Below are 19,608 nucleotides of genomic sequence, written 5' to 3'. Positions count from 1 at the left end.
AGGAAGGAAGGAAGGAAGGAAGGAAGGAAGGAAGGAAGGAAGGAAGGAAGGAAGGAAGGAAGGAAGGAAGAAGCAATGGGTTGGGAATGTAAATAAAGTGAAAAACAACCTAGAAGAAGAAAAGCTAAGAAGATAATACATTAACTAAGCTAGTAAAACATAACTGATCATAAAGACACAATGTATAGAGACAACCTAACTATCATGGAACACAAAAGAACATGATAAGACAAAATACTTTAACTCTGCAATGCAGAAAATAATAAAACTGCCCCAAACTTCTGAATCTAGAAAATGAAATACTATTTGAAGGAATTCACAGATCACCTTCAGGAAAAATCCCAAAGCTGAAAACTACAAGACACATAGTGATTAACAATTCAATTTGGAAAAAAATAATTTTAAATAAAGAGAGTTGGAAAAGTTGTCCGCCCAAGTCCCTTTGGGCTTTATGAACTTATGATCTTTTCCTCAAGGCATATATCAGGTTTCACCTGCTCCATTAAATCTCTTCTGATATCTCCAGTTAAAAATAATCCCATCTCAAAAATTTTCAAAGCTGAAAGAGACATCAGGGATCATCTTAGTTGAGGCATGAAATCCTTTTATAACATGTCATCCACCAAATGATTATCTAGTCCCCATTTGAAGCCCCTCATGATGGGGAATTGGCAATTTTTTGAAGTACTGTTTAGCTCTGATTGTTAGAATGTTCTTTTTTAATATTAAGCTAAAATGTCCCCATCAGCTTCTACCTATTTATGCAAATTCTGTCTCTGATTCCAAGGAAAACAATCTTAATCCATCTTCAACATGACAGCTTCCGATATCTTATGTTGCTGTATGACATCAACTCAACAAACATTTATTAAGATTCAGCTAAGTGACAGCCACTGTGCTAAGCATTTAGGAATACAAATACAGCAGGAAAAGATACTCCCTGCAGGAAGCTAAAAAGTTTTATTGTTGTTTTCTTTGGGAAGCGGGGTGGCAGGAGAGGAGAACACACCTGGAGCAGAGAGAATGGTAGAAAAAGTCCAAAGATTCAGGAATGCAGCTCCTGGGGAAAGAGGAAATGCCTATTTTCTTCAAAATGGGAGTTCTGAAAGGAACCTACCAGAAAGAGAGATCAAGGAAGCAAAGAGCATTTACAATGTGAGTGATAATAGTTCAGGAGTGGAGTATTTATTCAAACTTGCTTTATAGTTATGGAGAGAGAGAGAGAGAGAGAGAGAGAGAGAGAGAGAGAGAGAGAGAGAGAGTCTTGAGGTCAAAAACAAAATAATTTTTTCATTATTTTTTTGCCCAGTAGTATGATATCCAGAAGACAATAATCATTTAATAAGTGTTTTTTGAATTACTGAATAAATAAGTGAACCCAAACCTGGGAACCCTTAGAGATCCATAACAGTCAAGCACTATAAGAGTAAAGTCACAATCTTGATGATCTTTTTTTGGTTGTTTTTTTTTTAATTTAAATTTTTTATTTTGAATATTTTCCCATAGTCACATGTTTCATGTTCTTTCCCTTTCCCCAAAACCCCCCTGACCCGCATAGCCAAAGCACAATTCAACTGGATTTTACATGTATCATTGATCAAGACCTAATTACATATTATTGATAGTTGGACTAGAGTTATCATTTAGTGTCTATGTCTCCAATAATATCCCCATCAGCCCATGTGTTTAAGCAGTTGTTTTTCCTCTGTGGTTCTACTCCCACAATTCTTCCTCCAAATGTGGCTAGTTTTCCTTCTCATAAGTCCCTCAGAATTGTCCTGGATCATTTCATTGCTGCTAGTAGAGAAGTCCGTTATATTCTATTGTACCACAGTGTATCAGTCTCTGTGTACAATGTTCTCCTGGATCTGCTCCTTTCACTCTGCAACAATTCATGGAGGTCATTCCAGTTGACCTGGAATTCCCCCAGTTCTTTATTCCTTTGAATACAATAGTATTCCATCACCAGCAAATACCACAATTTGTTCACCATTCCCCAATCGAAGGGCATTCCCTCATTTTCCAATTTTTTGCCACCACAAAGAGTGTGGCTATAAATATTTTTGTACAAGTCTTTTTCCTTATTATCTCTTCGAGGTATAAACCAACCAGTGCTATGGCTGGATCAAAAGAGATAGTTTTTAAAGCCCTTTAAGCATAGTTCCAAATTGCCATCCAGAATTGTTGGATCAATTCACAACTCTAACAGCAATGCATTAATATCCCAATTTTGCCGTATCCCCTCCAACATTCATTACTCTCCCCTACTGTCATGTTAGCCAATCTGCTAGGTGTGAGGTGGTACCTCAGAGTTGTTTTGATTTGCATTTCTCTAATTATAAGAGATTTAGAACACTTTCTCATGTGCTTATTGATAGTTTTGATTTCTTTATCTGAAAATTGCCTATTCATATCCCTTGCCCATTAATCAATTGGGGAATGGCTTGATTTTTTTATACAATTGATTTAGCTCTTTATAAATTTGAGTAATTAGACCTTTGTCAGACTTTTTTGTTATAAAGATTTTTTTTCCCAATTTGTTGATACCCTTCTAATTTTGGTTGCATTGGTTTTGTTTGTACAGAAATTTTTTAATTTAATGTAATCAAAATTATTTATTTTACATTTTGTAATTTTTTCTAACTCTTGCTTGATTTTAAAATCTTTCCTTTCCCAAAGATCTGACAAGTATACTACTGTGTTCACCTAATTTACTTACAGTTTCCTTCTTTATATTCAAGGCATTCTCCCATTCTGAATTTATCTTGGTGTAGAGTGTGAGATGTTGATCTAAACCTAATCTCTCCCATATTGTTTTCCAATTTTCCAGCAGTATTTTGTCAAATAGTGGTTTTTTGTCCCAAAATTTGGGCTCTTTGGGTTTATCATAGACTGTCTTGCTGATGTCATTTACCCCAAGTCTGTTCCACTAATCTTCCCTTATGTCTCTTCGCCAGAGCCATATTGTTTTGATGACCACTGCTTTAAACTACAGTTTAAGATCTGGTACTGCTAGGCTACCTTCTTTCATGTTTTTTTTTCATTATTTCCCTTAATATTCTTGATCTTTTGTTCTTCCGAATGAATTTTGTTATAGTGTTTTCTAATTCAATGAAAAAGTTTTTTGGTAGTTTGATAGGTATGGCACTAAGTAAGTAAATTAATTTGGGTAGAATGGGCATTTTTATTATGTTAGCTCATCCTACCCAGGAGCAATCAATGTTTTTCCAATTGTTTAGATCTAGTTTTAATTGTTTGGAAAGTGTTTTGTAGTTATGTTCATATAATTAATGTGTTTGTTTATATAGATAGATTCCTAAGTATTTTATAATGTCTAGGCAGTGATGGGCAAACTATGGCCCATGGACCAGATGTGGCCCCCTGAAATGTTCTATCTGCACCCCCCTCCACATTATTCCTAATTTGATGAATACAATGAGTAAGATAAAATACAATGAAACTTCAAAAGAGTTGCCTTAGAAACAGACTGACAGATTAGAATTTCCTTTGCTTTGGCCCCCTCTTTAAAAAGTTTGCCCATCACTGGTCTAGAGTGATTCTGAATGGTATTTCTCTTTCTAACGCTTTCTGTTGTGATGTGTTGGAAATATATAGAAATGCAGATGACTTATGTGCATTTATTTTGTATCCTGCAACTTTGCTAAAGTTGTTGATTATTTCCACTAGCTTTTTAGTTGATTCTCTAGGATTTTTTAAGTATACCATCTGTATCATCTGCAAAAAGTGATAGCTTGGTCTCCTCATTGCCTATTTTAATACCTTCAATTTCTTTTTCTTCTCTAATTTCAATTGCTAATGTTTCTAGTACAATGTTAAATAATAGAAGTGATAATGGTCATTCTTGTTTCACTCCTGATCTTATTGGGAATGCTTCCAATTTATCCCCATTGCAGATGATGCTTGCTGGTGGTTTAAGAGATATACTGTTTATTATTTTTAGGAAAGGTCCTTCTATTCCTATATTTTCTAGTGTTTTCAGTAGGAATGGGTGTTGTATTTTGTCAAAGGCTTTTTCAGTATCAATTGAGATAATCATGTGGTTTTTGTGTGTTAGCTTCAATTAAGTGGATGGTTTTCCTAATATTGAACCATCCTTGTATTCCTGGTATAAATCCCACCTGATCATGATGGATAATCCTCATGTTCACTTGCTGGAGTCTTTTCTCTAATATTCTATTTAAGATTTTTGCATCTATGTTCATTAGGGAGATTGGTCTGTAGTTTTCTTTCTCTGTTTTTGGTCTGCCTGGCTTTGGAATCAATACCATATTTCTGTCATAAAAGGAACTTGTTAGGACTCCTTCTTTGCTTATTATGTCAAATAATTTGTATAGTATTGGGATTAGTTGTTCTTTGAATGTTTTATAGAATTCACTTGTGAATCCATCAGGCCCTGGCTATTTTTTCTTAGAGAGTTCTTTGATGGCTTATTCAATTTCTTTTTCTGATATGGGATTATTTAAGTATTCTATTTCTTTTGCTGTTAATCTAGGCAATTTATATTTTTGTAAATATTCATCCATATCACCTAGATTGCTATATTTATTGGCATATGATTGGGCAAAATAGTTTTTAATGATTACCTTAATTTCCTCTTCATTAGAGGTTAGGTCTCCCTTTTCATCTTTGATACCATTAATTTGGTTTTCTTCTTTCCTTTTTTTATTAGATTTACCAGTACTTTGTCTATTTTATGTTTTTTCAAAATACCAGCTTCTAGTCTTATTTATTAATTCGATAGTTCTTTTACTTTTGATTTTATTAATTTCTCCTTTAATTTTTATAATTTCTAATTTAGTTTTCATCTGGGGATTTTAATTTGCTTGCTTTCTAGTTTTTTTATTTGCATGCCCAATTCATTGACCTCTGCCCTCCCTAATCTATTAATATACGCACTGTGCAATTTAAAATTATTGTAAGCCCTGGGAGAAATTTCCCCTGACACCTAAATAGAAAAACAAATTCTATTTTGTTGAATGCCCACACTTCCCCCTGGAAGTATATAGTCAGTTTTGATGGGTAGGTGATCCTTGGTTGTAGACCCAGTTCTCTTGCCTTTCTGAATATCATATTCCAAGCCTTGCAGTCTTGTAGTGTGGAGGCTGCCAGATTCTGTGTAATCCTGATTGGTGTTCCTTGATATCTGAATTGTCTCTTTCTGGCTTCTTGTAATATTTTCTCCTTAACTTGGAAGTTTTTTAATTTGGTTATTACATTCCTGGGGGTTGTCTTTTCAAGATTTAGTATAGAGGGTGTTCTATGGGCTCTTTCAATGTCTATTTTCCCCTCTTGTTCAAGGACATCAGGGCAGTTTTCTTGGATAATTTCTTGTAGTATGATATCTAGATTTCTTTTTGTCTCTGATTTTCCTGGAATAATTCTCAAGTGTCTATTCTAGACCTGTTTTCTTGATCTGTCATGTACTCATTGAGATATTTCATGTTTCCTTCTATTTTGTCAGTCTTTTGACTTTGCTTTATTAATTTTTGCTGTCTTGTGAGATCATTGGCTTCTACTTGCCCAGTTCTAGCCTTTAAAGATTGGTTTTCAGCTATAATTTTTGGTTTTCCTTTTTGTCTAGTGTATCTGGCTCTTCGTGTCTTCCAGCTGGTCATTTCTAGACTTCAATTTGCTTATCATTTCATTTGATTTCTGATCTTAATTTCCAATTGTGAAATTCTGCTTTTTAAATTGTTCTTTTTTTTTCTTTTTTGAACTATTTCCCACTTTTATTGCCAAATCTCTTCCATCTTTCTCATGATCTCAGATTGGAACTCTTCAAGAGCTTGTGACCAATTTTCATTTTGGGGGGAGGGTTTAGATGTGTTTATATGTTTGTCCTCCCCTGCTGTCTGTTCTATGGTCTGGATTTTTTTATGTAAAAATTATTTAGAGTTAGTGAATTTTTCTTGCTTCTTTTGTTGGTTTGTTTTTCTTGAGCCTTGCTAGCCATTACTCTGCTGTTTCTTGCTTCCCTCAGAAGTCTAGGTGAAGAGGCCAGGCTTTCTGTGTATGGAGCTATGGAGTGGTTTTTGCCTGAGGCTACTTTTTGAGTCTCTCAGTGGTTTCTGCTGTATGCCACCCCAGCCCCACTACACTCTCCATGCTGAAGATCCACACTTTTCAACCTCCAGGGGTTTCAGATCTAGCTGCTCTCAGGGGTGCTATCAATCTGCTGCCAGGAACTTAGAGGTTGTTCCCCACTGCTTTAATTCTAGGGCACTAGCTATTAATCCTGTCCCATAGGTGGTGGTGGGGGAGGGTTTGATCAGCTTGAGGTTTGGTGAGAGCTAATTTACCCCCTTATAGCGTGGAAATGCCCAAATCCCACGTTCCTTCGATGCTACTCCCTATTGTGGAATCCATTCGCTCATCTGAACTTGGCCTTTTTGTTCTTTTGAGGTATCCTATAGGTCAGTGGTGGGGAGGATAAAAGTTCTGCAACTACTCTGCAGCCATCTTAACCCAGAAAAAGACTTTTTTTTTAATTTAAAAAATGAAGGGGCAGGAGCAGTTAAATGGTTCAGTTGATTGAGAGCCGAGTCCAGAAAGGGGAGACACTGGGTTCAAATCTTTTCTTTGTATATCCTAATTGTATGACCCTAGGCATGTCATTTAACCTACCCTCCCCCCCATTGCCTAGTCTTTAGCCATTCTTCTATCTTAGAATCAACAGAAAGTAGTGACTCTAAGATAGAAGGTAAAGATTTAATTTTTAAAAAATACAAAGTCAACAGAACTTACCTGAATTTCAAATAGAGAACCATTTTTTTAAAAGTAGGGAAAGGGCCTCCTTTTCTCCATTTTCCCTACCTATTACTAAGATTGGTCCCTGAATATCGGATAAGGCTAAGTTTCTAGGTGGATGGAGGATAAGGTAAATGTCTACCTAAGCATACCTTCTAGGGTAAAAAGCATGTAAGAAGAGAGAGGCATTACAGATTAATAAGATCCTGCCCCCTAAAAACTTAAAAATCCCAGATAGTAGCCTTTGGCATTTATGTATCTATTATGAATATTTATCTGCAATCTTGTTTTCTCTGATAGATGGGCAAGGGGAATATAATTCTTGATGCTTCAGTATATCTCACTATGTGGGTACTGCCTCCTCTGGTGCACTTTATTACCCTTCCCTGCCTTCTTCTGTATGATTCTGGTCTGTGTCTTTCCCAAACATCCCACAGAGCATCTACCAAACCTGCCATTGGTCTTAGAATCATTGGTGAAGAGCTAAAGCTTGAATAGGCTTATAAACCACCTGGATTAGGAGTTCCTAACTGGTAGTCTATAGTTAGATATGGAAGGGGATTAGGAAGGGGTCTGTGAATTTGAATGGGAAAAAATTAATATCATTATTTTCACCAGCCTCTAATTGAAATTTAGCGTTTCGTTCCATTTTGAATGAAAAACAACAAACATTACTTTAAGAAGGAGTCCATAGGAAAAGGAATTCAAGATATTAAAAAAAAGGCTAGGAATCAATGATTTAGTCCAATTCCCTTACTTTATAAGTAAGGAAACTGAGGCCACTCAAGAAATTTAAATGACTGACCCAGGTAATAAACTTTTTAATATTTTGTACAGTGCAATATGCAGCACAATGCCAAGGAAAACTATTTCCCCTGTGATCCCTTTAATTCTTGCCTACCTCTTTTACTTTTGATATGAAAAAAAACATAAAACAAAAATTGAATAACCCCAAATTATGATAAATGCTTAACTGACAAATAAACAAATTATCAAGATGTTATTTCTTTTTCCAGGCCCAACAGATCTTACAAAAGAAAAGAAATGCATACTGTAAATACAAATTATCTGTAAGTCTTATATAACATTCCCAGGAATATCACAAGACATAGTATAAATACAGTATCATCATGTTATTTATAATACCAAAATATGTCCACAAGATCTCTGGGACAGGGAAGGGGATATATAAATAACAAAAATATTTTGCTAGTAAACACAAAGCAAAAATACTTATGCCTCCTATGCAGTAAACATTATGCTTCTTTCTTCATTTGGTTGGGGCAATGGAAAAATGCATAAAAGCAATCAGTCCTGGTTTTTTCCTTTTAGTTATTGACTCGAGACAGCTGTAATTTACTAAGTAAACTACCTGGCATCACTAGCCAAACTCAGAAGTCCATGCTTTCCATTACTGTTCAGTTATGAGGGTATCTTTGGCAGACTCGATGCACAGAAAGTAATCAATATAAAAAAAGAACAAATTAATCAAAAATTATGTAATATTATACCCCAAAAAGAGACTGATTAAATCTCCATACATTGTAGCCATTTCTAATCTGGTATTGTAGAGGTGTTTACAATCATTTTTGTGTTGACCTCAGGTGCCTTAGTATAGTTTTAATTGCTTACCAAAAGTAATTTTATTAGCAAGATAAAGATATAGTGAACACCAATAAGCTGCCTTTGAAATATAGAGAGCCTTTCAAGATGGAATTTTTAGTTAGCTCGCTGCTCTCTCTTTAGAGTTTAATTGATTTTCTTGACATCTCTTTAGCCTGGCAAACTGCCTGCCTAAGTACTTTATCTGACCTTCAGGCTGTTTGCCAGGTATTGATCCAAAAGCTACAATGGCTGTGTTGTACTGGGCTCTTCCAACTTTGATAAGGGCTAATGTACTAGCGCCAGTCAGACAGGAAGTCAATGGTCTCAAAATTTCTATCGTCCTCTCTGTCTATCTGTATCTTTCCTCTTATGTAAGTATTTCAAATCTTACTGAAATCAGATCCTAAGCAGACCAGATGGGCATTTGGGCCTAATTTCTTTTCCAGGAAATAAAAACGAACATTTTGGTAGAAGCCTCAAGAAAGCAATAAATAAAAATGTTTGATTTCATTATTGGAGTTAAAATAACTTTACTGCTTTACTGGGTTTTTTTCCCCTTAGGGGGGAAAAAAAAACAATAACGGAGCAGCTGCATAAAAGTCCAACAGATATGATGGAGAAGATAAAGAAAGGGTCCATTTATTTTCCTCAGCAAAATCAAATTCACGAGGGCAGCTAGATGGCATAGTGGATAGTGTTTAGGACCTGAAGGCAGAAAGATTACTCTTGAGTTCAAATCCAGTGTGTGACCCTGGACAAGACACTTAACTCTGTTTGCCTCAGTTGCCTCACCTGTAAAATGAACTAGAGAAGGAAATGGCAAACTGCTCCAATATTTTTGCCAAGAAAACCCCAAATAGGGTCATGATGAGTTAGACAGAACCAAAACAAATTCAACAATAGCAACCAAATTCTTAACACGCTAAGTCTAAAGGGTGCAAAAAAATTTAAGCATGATCCATATCATGAACAACTAAGACAGTGGCATGCAGCAAGCATAGTATGAAGCAAGTGGCTTGGCTCTTAAAGTGATACGTTGAATATCTGATTCATTTTCTTCAGGTCAAAGGGTTGAACGTAGGGAAGAAAGTAAGGAGGAAAGGGACTACCTTCTATTTTCTGAAGAGAGTCTATGCGACGGATTCCAGGGATGTTAACTACCAAGCACTGACCCTTAACTCTCATGATCATAAAAGTACCACCACCAGTGAACTTGGATGAGGAGAAAGGTCAACAGACCAGTAGAAATCCCTTTTGGAATTAGTGGGGAAAGATCAGGGCAATGCCCAGATTACTTACCCAGACAGCGCTTTAATGAGTCTGTCATGTGGCTACTGTATCACTTGTAACATTTGCCTAAATTCTACTGAATATTCTCCATAGAAGAACCATCTAGGACTGGGACTCCTCTTCTTGTTCTCTTGGCATTCATGCAATGGAACACATCTGCTATCTCACTGCCTAGTGCATTCATGAATCTTTCTGATGACAGCCTTTAAAACCTCTAATTATCAGAATTTCTTAAAAAAAGAAAAAGAAAACCTTACCTTTTGCCTTAGAATAAATACTAAGTATTGGTTCCAAGGCAGAAGAGAGGTAAGGGCTAGACAATGGGAGTTAAGTGACTTGCCCAGGAGCACATAGCTAGGAAGTATCTGAGGCTAGAATTGAACCCAGGACCCTCCATCTCTGGTCTGGCTCTCCATCCACTGAGCCAATTTAGCTGCCCCTACTATAAGAATTTCTAAAATGCTTAATAGAGGCTCGTTTTAAATGAAAAGCTGATAGTCACTTCATTGCCCTGAAATAAATGCAGTAATAAAAATTAAGTCTTCAAAGCACTTAGTAAAAACAACCCAAGACAGTAGAATGCTCCACAAGGTGGAGAAAGAGATATTAAATGTTTCAGGATCTCTAATCTGATTTTTTTTTAAATTAGCAACATAGAGGAGGACCTAGAAAACAGAACTTCTCAAGTTCCCTTGGCATGAAAGAAATTTGTGGGGGCAGGGAGTGTTGTTTTAAAGAAGAAACTTTAGTGATTGTGGGGCTGGTTCACCCCCAGGCACCCTCTGAGTGTCTAAAAATTTAGCCTGAGATTTTAGTGACTCACTGGAGTTGTGGTAGGTTAGGCTAGGTGCACAGGGTCATCCAGGGCCAGTGTGGATCAGCCTAAGAAGTTATACTTGGAAAAGAGTGGCCTAAGTTATTTTCAGCTCCCCACACACTATCTAGGGGCCATTGAGCCATTTACAAAGCTCCCCTCCCTTCATCTGATAGGGCCACAAGCCCAAATGGTAGGACAAATATGCCTGCAGAATTGACTTTCCTGTTTCGCTCAGGGCAGCAAGAGCCCTTTGATGCTTAAATACTTCCCCTCCAATCCCAACCCCTGAGAAGTGGCGTCAGCACCATCTTGAAAATCTACTTATGGCTAAGGGGGCGGGAAGGGGTGGAATTCCCTAAAAAGGGCAAGAAAAGCAAGGCAGAAACAGGAGAAGGGGCCACAACAGCAATCCTAGGCTCCAGAAATTCCTCCAGAGACTTTATTCAACACTAGCTTGGAATCAAAACAGGCAAACCCCCTTTAGCCCACAAAGAAATAATCAAGTCATTGATTTCTTCAGGAGGAAATCTCGAATAAAGAGGTCATGGACAAGAAACTGTAAATGTTACAGGTTGTTTTGTGTCCTATCAGTGAAATCAGGCCTGCTATTGTAATTACAATAATGTTTGTCCCTAACAATTTGATGCACAAGGACCTTGAAAAACAAGGACAGGAAGCAAAGTGAAATTCAGTTTAGAAAACTTCAAACTAATATACCTAGGGGAAATAAGGCAGAAGGCTATGCAGCAGCAGAAGGGGGAAACTTGACAAGTGCTGATGCCAGGAGATACTGAAGGAGGAGTCAACAGGAGAGGAGTTTACAGTGTGATGCTAGAAAAAAATCTGTTCCTTCAGTGCACGATGAGACAAAACTAGAGACAGAAAGAGGATGGCCCCTTTGCCAGGAGGGGTTGGTGAGATCAAGCTTAGGATTCTATGTCCGTGTTTTGCCAGCACACCATCGAAGAGGAAAAGCAGTGAAGATGCTGTGAAAAGAACTGGAGAAGGGAGAGGTACAGCAAAAAGGAAGGCTGAATTTGGAATCAAAGACCAGGGGTTCAAATCCCAGCTCTGCCACTTCCTACCTGTGTCCCTACAGGAATTCATGTAATCTCTATGACATTCTATTTCTAACCTAGTCATGACCAAGGTCCATTCCACCTCTAATTCTAAGACCTGACTGAGATCTAAGTTCAAGTCATGTCATTCATTGACTCTATATTGTTAAACAAGTCATGGTTCTCTAGGCCTCAGTTTCCTCATCTGTAAAATGAAGGGTTGATCTAAATATTATCTAAAGTCTCTTCTAAATCTAAAAATCAATGAAAGTGGATGTGGAAATAGAAAAAAATCAGAGGATGACCAGAAAGGGTTTTATATGATGCACAAAAGGTTAATGGAAGAAGGATCTGTGAAAAACAAAATAAAAACAGCAAATACATAAAGATTTATTTTAAATTGCACTTTTTTCCAGGTAAGAACTCAAAATTCCTTTTAAACTTTTAGGTCTTTTAAAATCTGGCTCAAATTCTTCTCTGATGAATAATAACAACTCACATTAATATATTGCCTTTAAAGTTTGCAGAGTATTTTCATCACAATGAACCCATGAGATAAATATCACAGCTATTATTAGGATAAGAAAAGAGACTGGACTTACAATTTCATTGGTACAGAGAATTCCTAGTGAGCAGTTGCTCTACCAAGGTAAGAGGAACTTTATCTGCAATTTACAACCTTAGAATATTGTCTAAAACACTAGAAGCTTAACTGACTTGCCCAGGCATAGTCACTACATGTTAGAAGTTGGATTTGAATTCAGGTTTTTATATATTAGAGGTTAGTTTACTAAACACTACACTATATTGTCTCATATTTGTTGTTCAGTTGCTTCTCTAAGTCATGTACCATTCTTTGTGACTCCATTGAGATATTCTTGGAAAGGATACCAGAATGGTTTACCATTTCTTTTACCAGCTCATTTTACAGATGAGGAAACTGAGGCAAGCAGGGTTAAGTGACTTGCCCAGGGTCAAACATATAGTAAGTGTCTGAGGCCATATTTGAATTCAGCCTTTCCTGACTACAATCCCAGAATTCCATCCGCTGGACCCACTAGCTGTGCCTCATATCTTATAAAACAACTATTATTATCTATTGTTATCCCCATTCTACAGAATAAATTGACATGCCTTATTGTCATCCCAATTCAGTAGAATAGATTGATTTATCAAATGTCACACAAATAGTAAATAGCAGATTAGAGTTTTGAAATCAGGTCTTTTGACTCCTAGTTAACACTCTCTTTTTGGTTCTCCAGGAATTCAGTACATTTGAAATGGAATATGGGAAGGATCTGCTATATACCCAAATTCTGCTCTCTTATGTATATATAGTAGGGAGATATTTTAGAGATTACCTAATCTAACCCCTTCATTATATTAATCATGAAATGAAAGCCAGGAATTGAGTGCATGTCATCTTTCTCTGCTTGGTGTGCTCCTGCCCTTACGCTACAGTTATCTGTCAACTCTGGCAACATCCAGGTTCCTGTGTACTGCATATGGCACAATGATTGGCTCTTTCCCAAGTGATTTAAATAGACATGGTCTCTGTCCTGAAGGGACTTCTCCATCCCCGTTATTGCAGAGCAGGAATTTGAAAAATAGAGAGGTCAAGAACAGAACAATAAAAAGAAACTGGGCTTCTGAAGCCCAACAGTCTATTCTCCCTCCAATAGGTTATGTAATTAGAATTCCCCTGATAAGCATCAAGATGGGAGCGGATATGCTCCAAGTAGTCAGGAAGCACACAAAAAAGGAAATTTTCACCTAGATGCTAGAGTAAAAGGAAATTCCTAGATGCCAGGCAAACTAGACTGCACAAAGTTTCTGCCTAAACAACTGGTTGGCACTCTACTCTGCAAGTCATTTCAAAGTAGATTTGAAAGAAATAGTAGAAAACAGTAAACCATTCTATAGAGGCTTCAAGTGGATAGATGAGATGACTTAACACATGCTTTCTTCACCTCATGACTCTACAGCATTCAATCTCCTGCTTTGCTCAGACATCTCTAGAAATATTCTCTATATCTCCTGGTGATGATGGCTTCTGGATTTGCAAAAGTTCCATTTGTTTCAAGTTATTCCCACTTTCTCATTCTCTAATTCATAAAGTCTTGCATTCCTTTAAGACAAAGGTTCTTCAGACCCATTGGAACTCTGGACAGATTTCGAGAGATCTATGAATTTTGATGAATGGGGAGAAAATACATCTTCCTTTATATATATATATATAATATGATATATCCAATTTTATGGGTAGTTACCTGAAGACACAAAACACAAGACTACAGTTCAAATCTGGACTCAAGCACTTACCAATTGTATGAACCTAAGCAAGTCACTTCACCTTCTTGACCTCAATTTCCTCATCTGCAAAATGAGTTGGAGAGGGAAATGGCAAACCACTCCAATATCTTTGCCACGTAAACACCAAATGTGACAAAGAGTCTGGCATGAGTGTAACAATGGAACTACAAAATATCTGAGTTTATATCTTTAAAACTTTATTCTGAAAAAAGGATTCATAGGTTTTACCAGATTCTCAAAGGGGTCTGTTACACAGAAAAATATAAGAATCACTGCTTTAAAGCCTCTTTTTTAGACAACTTTGTTTATTTGGTGTTTTGTTGATAGTAAAGACCTTTATTTTGCTGCCAGTATCATGAACCAATTCAAGATGAGCATCTGGCTTCTTTGTTGTTGTTATTGGTTGGTATTTTCCCCCATTTAAATTGTTCCTAGAAATTTCTGCTCTGGAAAACAGTATTTCCCCACATAACAGATTGGCATCCAGTCCTTAGCTGTTACCTCATTCTTTGCTCTGCTGCCATTGAAGGTTCTGTGCCAGTAAAGACAAAGTAAATACTTGAAGGTAGAAAGCTTCTATGGAAGATGAGACCTGTTAGCAAGTGATCCCATTCCACCTGTTTTTCTAGATAATATTAGTATTCAAAAAATTGTATCCTATTGATTGGACTTTGATTTCTAAGGCCTAGGGAATGACCAGTCACTTATTTTACCAAAGCAGATCAATAATTTACAGTCAGAAGAAACTGTCTGGGACATTGAAATTTTAAGTGACTTGCTCAGAATAATAGTCTGACACAGCCTGAATATCAAAGACAGGGCTTGAACCTCAATTTACTCCAAATTCACTATACAATACTGCCTAGCCCAGGTCGGGGTGGGAGGTGGTGTAGGCTGAGAAGGGAATGAAGATGGAAGGGAAACATTTCAAAGAAAAATAGTAGATTAGAGCTAGAATTTAAAGATTATTCAATCCAATTCCTTTATCTTATAGATAAGGAAAATAAGGTTCAAAAACATAGTTGTTTATTTAATATCACTCAGTAAATTAATGACAAAGATATGGAAAAGGACCGTCTAACTCCCAATCTTCTAGCTTCTCCATGACACCACACTCTTCTTCTAAAATACTTTAAGTATGTGTAATTTTGAAGGTTTAGGTCCTCTCTACTGTAGAAAGAAAGAAAGAAGGAAGGAAGGAAGGAAGGAAGGAAGGAAGGAAGGAAGGAAGGAAGGAAGGAAAAAGAAATCATATTTCAAGCATTTACTACGTGCTACACATTTTGCTAGAGGTAAAAGATATATGTACAAAAATTTTATACTTCTAAAAGGATAATTAACACAATGGCTGTGATCCTTACCACAACACCAACAGAAGGGCTTAGAAAAGTATTCCCTAAAAGCTATAGCAGATCTCCAGAAAAGGCATCTACAAATCCTATCTAGAGGGACAGCTCCCACTGCCATCCCATCCATCCACATGTATGCATGCAGAGCAGTCTGGTACTTGGCAGTGCTGTATCACATTCAAGTACTAACCCAGCCCAATCTTCTTTAGCCAATCACAGCATGTTCATGGCGGTATGACCATAGATGGGGGCTCATCTCAGCACTGTCACTGTTGACTGATGGCTTCAAGCACATTCTTCTTACATGTGTTGTGTCCAAAGGTCTACAGTGTGTGTGTGTGGGGGGGGGTGGAGATGTCTTTCCTCTCTCTGTCTCAAACTTGCTGAAAAAAATAGCATGAAAATAGACGATATTCTTAAAGTAATCGTAGCTCTTCTAATCAAGTCATAGAAGTATATGTATATTAAGGATTATAGTCGCCATACCATACCATAAAATAAACATTGTCTACAAATGAAGGTTAAAGAGACCTTTTCTATCCCCTTTTCACATTTTCTTTTCCTTATTTTGTTATTTATTTATTTGTTTGTTTGTTTCTATTTTAACCAGGCTAGAAGCAGGGTTTGCTCATCTGCCAATCCCCTCTAATCAGCAACATTGCTCTGACCTACTCCATTTCCATCCTGAGCCAAATCTTTTCCCTCTTTAGGCAAACTGGTGGCTTCCCCTGCCTTCAGGTCATCATATTAATGCCAAACTCAGTGAGAATGCCAGATCAGCATAAACTACTACAGTACAGAACTCCAAGGCTCAAGAGATAAGCCAGCTTCAATATCTCTGATAATTGGGATTACGGACATGTGCTACCATGCCCAATCCCACATTTTCTTTTGTTATCTCCATCCTCTCTCCTGGCACTTAGCATAATACTTAACAGAGAGTAGGCAATAAATGTTTATTGAATGATTGGCTCACTGACTACTCCTCATACAAGTATACAAGTATAGACAAGACTACAAGTCTTCATACTTTCAGGTCAGGGATTTAGCCATTCAATTTAAATGTAGAAAGGTATCAAAATGAGTATCTAAAGGTCACAGGAAAAAAGACTAATCTGTTCCCTGTTCCTGTAAAAATACATAGTCATCCGAATGCTTTAAAACACAATTTCAATAAAACAGAAGAATTTTTGTCACAAAGTAGTCCCACCTCATACCCCACTTTCAAATTATGGGGACTCAGAAAACTGTTAAGCATGATTTTTAATTTAAACAAAATTAGTTATATGCTGTCAGTAGCTCTCTAGCAGTAAGGTAAGATTATAAACCAGATATCACCTCTAAGAAACTGTTGAAGGAAGTCTAGGTTGGGCTTTTACCCCAGGACTGCCTAGAATGGAATTTACTGAAGTTGGTAGGGATCCAAGACTCGGACCAGTTCCACAGTGGGCAGAAAAAGATGAAGATCTGACACTACAATACCTACTGACACAATCCCTAGAGGCATCAAAGCAGCAGTGCTGGCATTCCATTTCAATAAGCTGGTGTTTTGATGAGTCACTAAGAAAGAAACTGCTCACAGAAGAATTTGAACAACCCTTAGAGGTTATTGAATTCTAGGAACAGGGCTTAACGAACCCTGAGAGATCATCTAGCCCAGAAGTTCTTAATATTTCTTGTGGCATGAACCCCTTTAGTAGCTTGGGGAGCCTAAAGACTCCCTAGAATAATGTTTCTTGGGCACAGCTAGGTGGCTCAGTGGATTGAAAGCCAGGCCTAGAGATGGGAGATCCTGGGTTCAAATTTGGCCTCAGACACTTCCTAACTGTGTGACCCTGGGCAAGTCACTTAACCACCATTGCCTACCCCTTACCACCGCTGCCTTGGAACCAATATACAGTATTGATTATAAGACAGAAGGGTTTAAAAAAAATCCAATAAATAAAAAAATAAACAAAATCAAGTTACGAATGAATGGTTTATACCAGAATTTATTCATCTGGAGTCTACAGAACACCAAAGGGTCTAAGGATAGATTTCAAGGAGTCTATGAACTTATATGGGAGCAATTATATTTTTATTTTCCCTAATCTTTGGTTTTCTTGGTAATATTATGACTATTTTATTTTACATACTTAAAAACATCATTTTGATGGTTTTTATACAAGAGACCTTACCATACTGCCAAAGGGGATCATGAAACAAAAATTATTAAGAGCCCCTGATTTACACAATGAGTATTGCAGAATTTTAGAGGGAAAGAATTAAAATTAAAAACTAAAAGCAATGTAGTATAGCAGCAGTGCTATAAGCTTAGAGTACTTCTCATTTTTATTTGATTAATTATTTATTTAGGATATTTTTCATTGGAAACATGACTCATGTTCTTTCCTTTCCCTCTCCTCTACCCACTCCCAGAACTGACAAGCAATTCCACTGAGTTATACATGTATCATTGTTCAAAACCTATTTCCATATTATTAATATTTGCAATAGAGTGATCATTTAAAATCAAAACCCCAATCACATATTCATCAAACCATGTGATCAATCATATGTTTTTCTTCTGTGTTTTTGTTCCCACAGTTCTTTCTCTGGATGTGGATACCATTCTTTCTCATAAGTCCCTCAGAATTTTCCTGGATCACTACATTGCTGCAAGTAGAGAAATCTATTACATTCGATTGTGCCACAGAGTATCTGTCTCTGTGTACAATGTTTTCCTGGTTCTGCTCCTTTCACTCTTCATCAATTCCTAGAGGTTGTTCCAGTTCACATGGAATTCCTCCAGTTCAATTATTTATTTTAGCCCAATAATATTCCATCACCAACAGATACCACAATTTGTTTAGCCATTCTGTAATCGATGGATACTTCCTCCTTTTCCAATTTTTGGCTGCCACAAAGAGCATGGCTATAAATAATTTTGTACAAAGCTTTTTTACTTATTATCTCTTTGGGGTACAAGCCCAGCAGTGGTGTGGCTGGATCAAAAGGCAGTTAGTCTTTTAAAGCCCTTTGCATATAATTCCAAATTGCCTTCCAGAATGGTTGGACCAATTCACAACTCCACCAGCAATGTATTAACGTCCCAATTTTGCCACATTCCCCCCAACATTTATTACTTTCCTTTGCTGCCATATTAGCTGGTCTGCTAGGTATGAGGTGGTACCTGTTATGAGGAAGATTAATAAATGAGTCTCTTGGAGACTTAACAGGCAGGGCTAAAGGATTCTAACTGGAATGGAGAAGCAAGAAATGTGGCTTCTCTCTCTGAGATGGACTCCGTGGTGGATCCAGAAGGAAGACTGTCATCTGCTTGTGGGAGATTTTTGGGAGAGACTATTAAACCCAACCTGAGTTGCTGGTTAACTTGGGCTGGGTTAGCTCCCAGATCTACCCACTTGAAGGAGTACTGACTGTGGTCCTGGAAGAGCTGCAACATCGCTGGAGTGAGACAGGACTCTGCAGTGAGGATATCCCACTTTCATTCCTGATCTCCTTTGTGCCCTGCCCTGCTATAGTTTTAGATTAATGTAGATGAATCCAATCCCTCCCTGAGGCTTGCCCATAGACTGGTAGAATAGAAATACCTTCTCCCTTCTTTATACTACATTTTCTTTAATTAAACCTGTGTGTATAAACTCTCTTGGCATTCATTGCTGGTTTCACAGACTCCCTGGCTGGTGGATCAGTGTGGCAGTTAGGGTCAGGGAGTTAAGGCCAGAAAAATGAAAGAAAATATAGTCTAAAGAAGGGAGAAGCACAAGCAGATGACATTCTTCCTTCTGGATCCCAGGAAATCAGGGTACAAACTCCACTTCCTCTGAGGTCTCTCAGGACTCAGTTGCAACTTGTTCCCAACCACCATGGAGTCTGTCTCAGAGAGAGAAGCCACACTTCCTGCTTCCCCATTCCATTTAGAATCCTTTAGCCCTGCCTGCTAAGTCTCCTAAATATTCATTTATTAATCTTCCTCACAACATACCTCAGAATTGTTTTGATTTGCATTTATCTAATTATGTGAGATTTAGAGCACTTTTTCATGTGTTAATTGACAGTTTTGATTTCTTCATCTGAGAACTGCCTATTCATGTCCTTTGACCATTTATCAATTGGGGAGTGGCTTTATTTTTTTGTACAATTGATTTATCTTCTTATAAATGTGAGAAATTAGAACTTTGTCAGAGGTTTCTGTTATAAAGATTTTTTTCCATTTTGTTGCTTCCCTTCTAATTTTGGTTGCATTGGTTTTGTTTGTACAAAATCTTTTTAATTTAATGTAATCAAAATTATTCATTTTATATTTTTTAATATTCTCTATCTCTTGCTTGGTCTTAATTTTTTCTCTTTTCCATTGATCTGACAGGTATACTATTCTTTGTTCATCTAATTTGCTTATAATTTC

This window comes from Gracilinanus agilis, chromosome 3 (genome assembly GCF_016433145.1).
Source record: "Gracilinanus agilis isolate LMUSP501 chromosome 3, AgileGrace, whole genome shotgun sequence".
NCBI classification, from domain to species: Eukaryota; Metazoa; Chordata; class Mammalia; order Didelphimorphia; family Didelphidae; genus Gracilinanus; species Gracilinanus agilis.
This window is presented reverse-complemented; position numbering follows the sequence as displayed.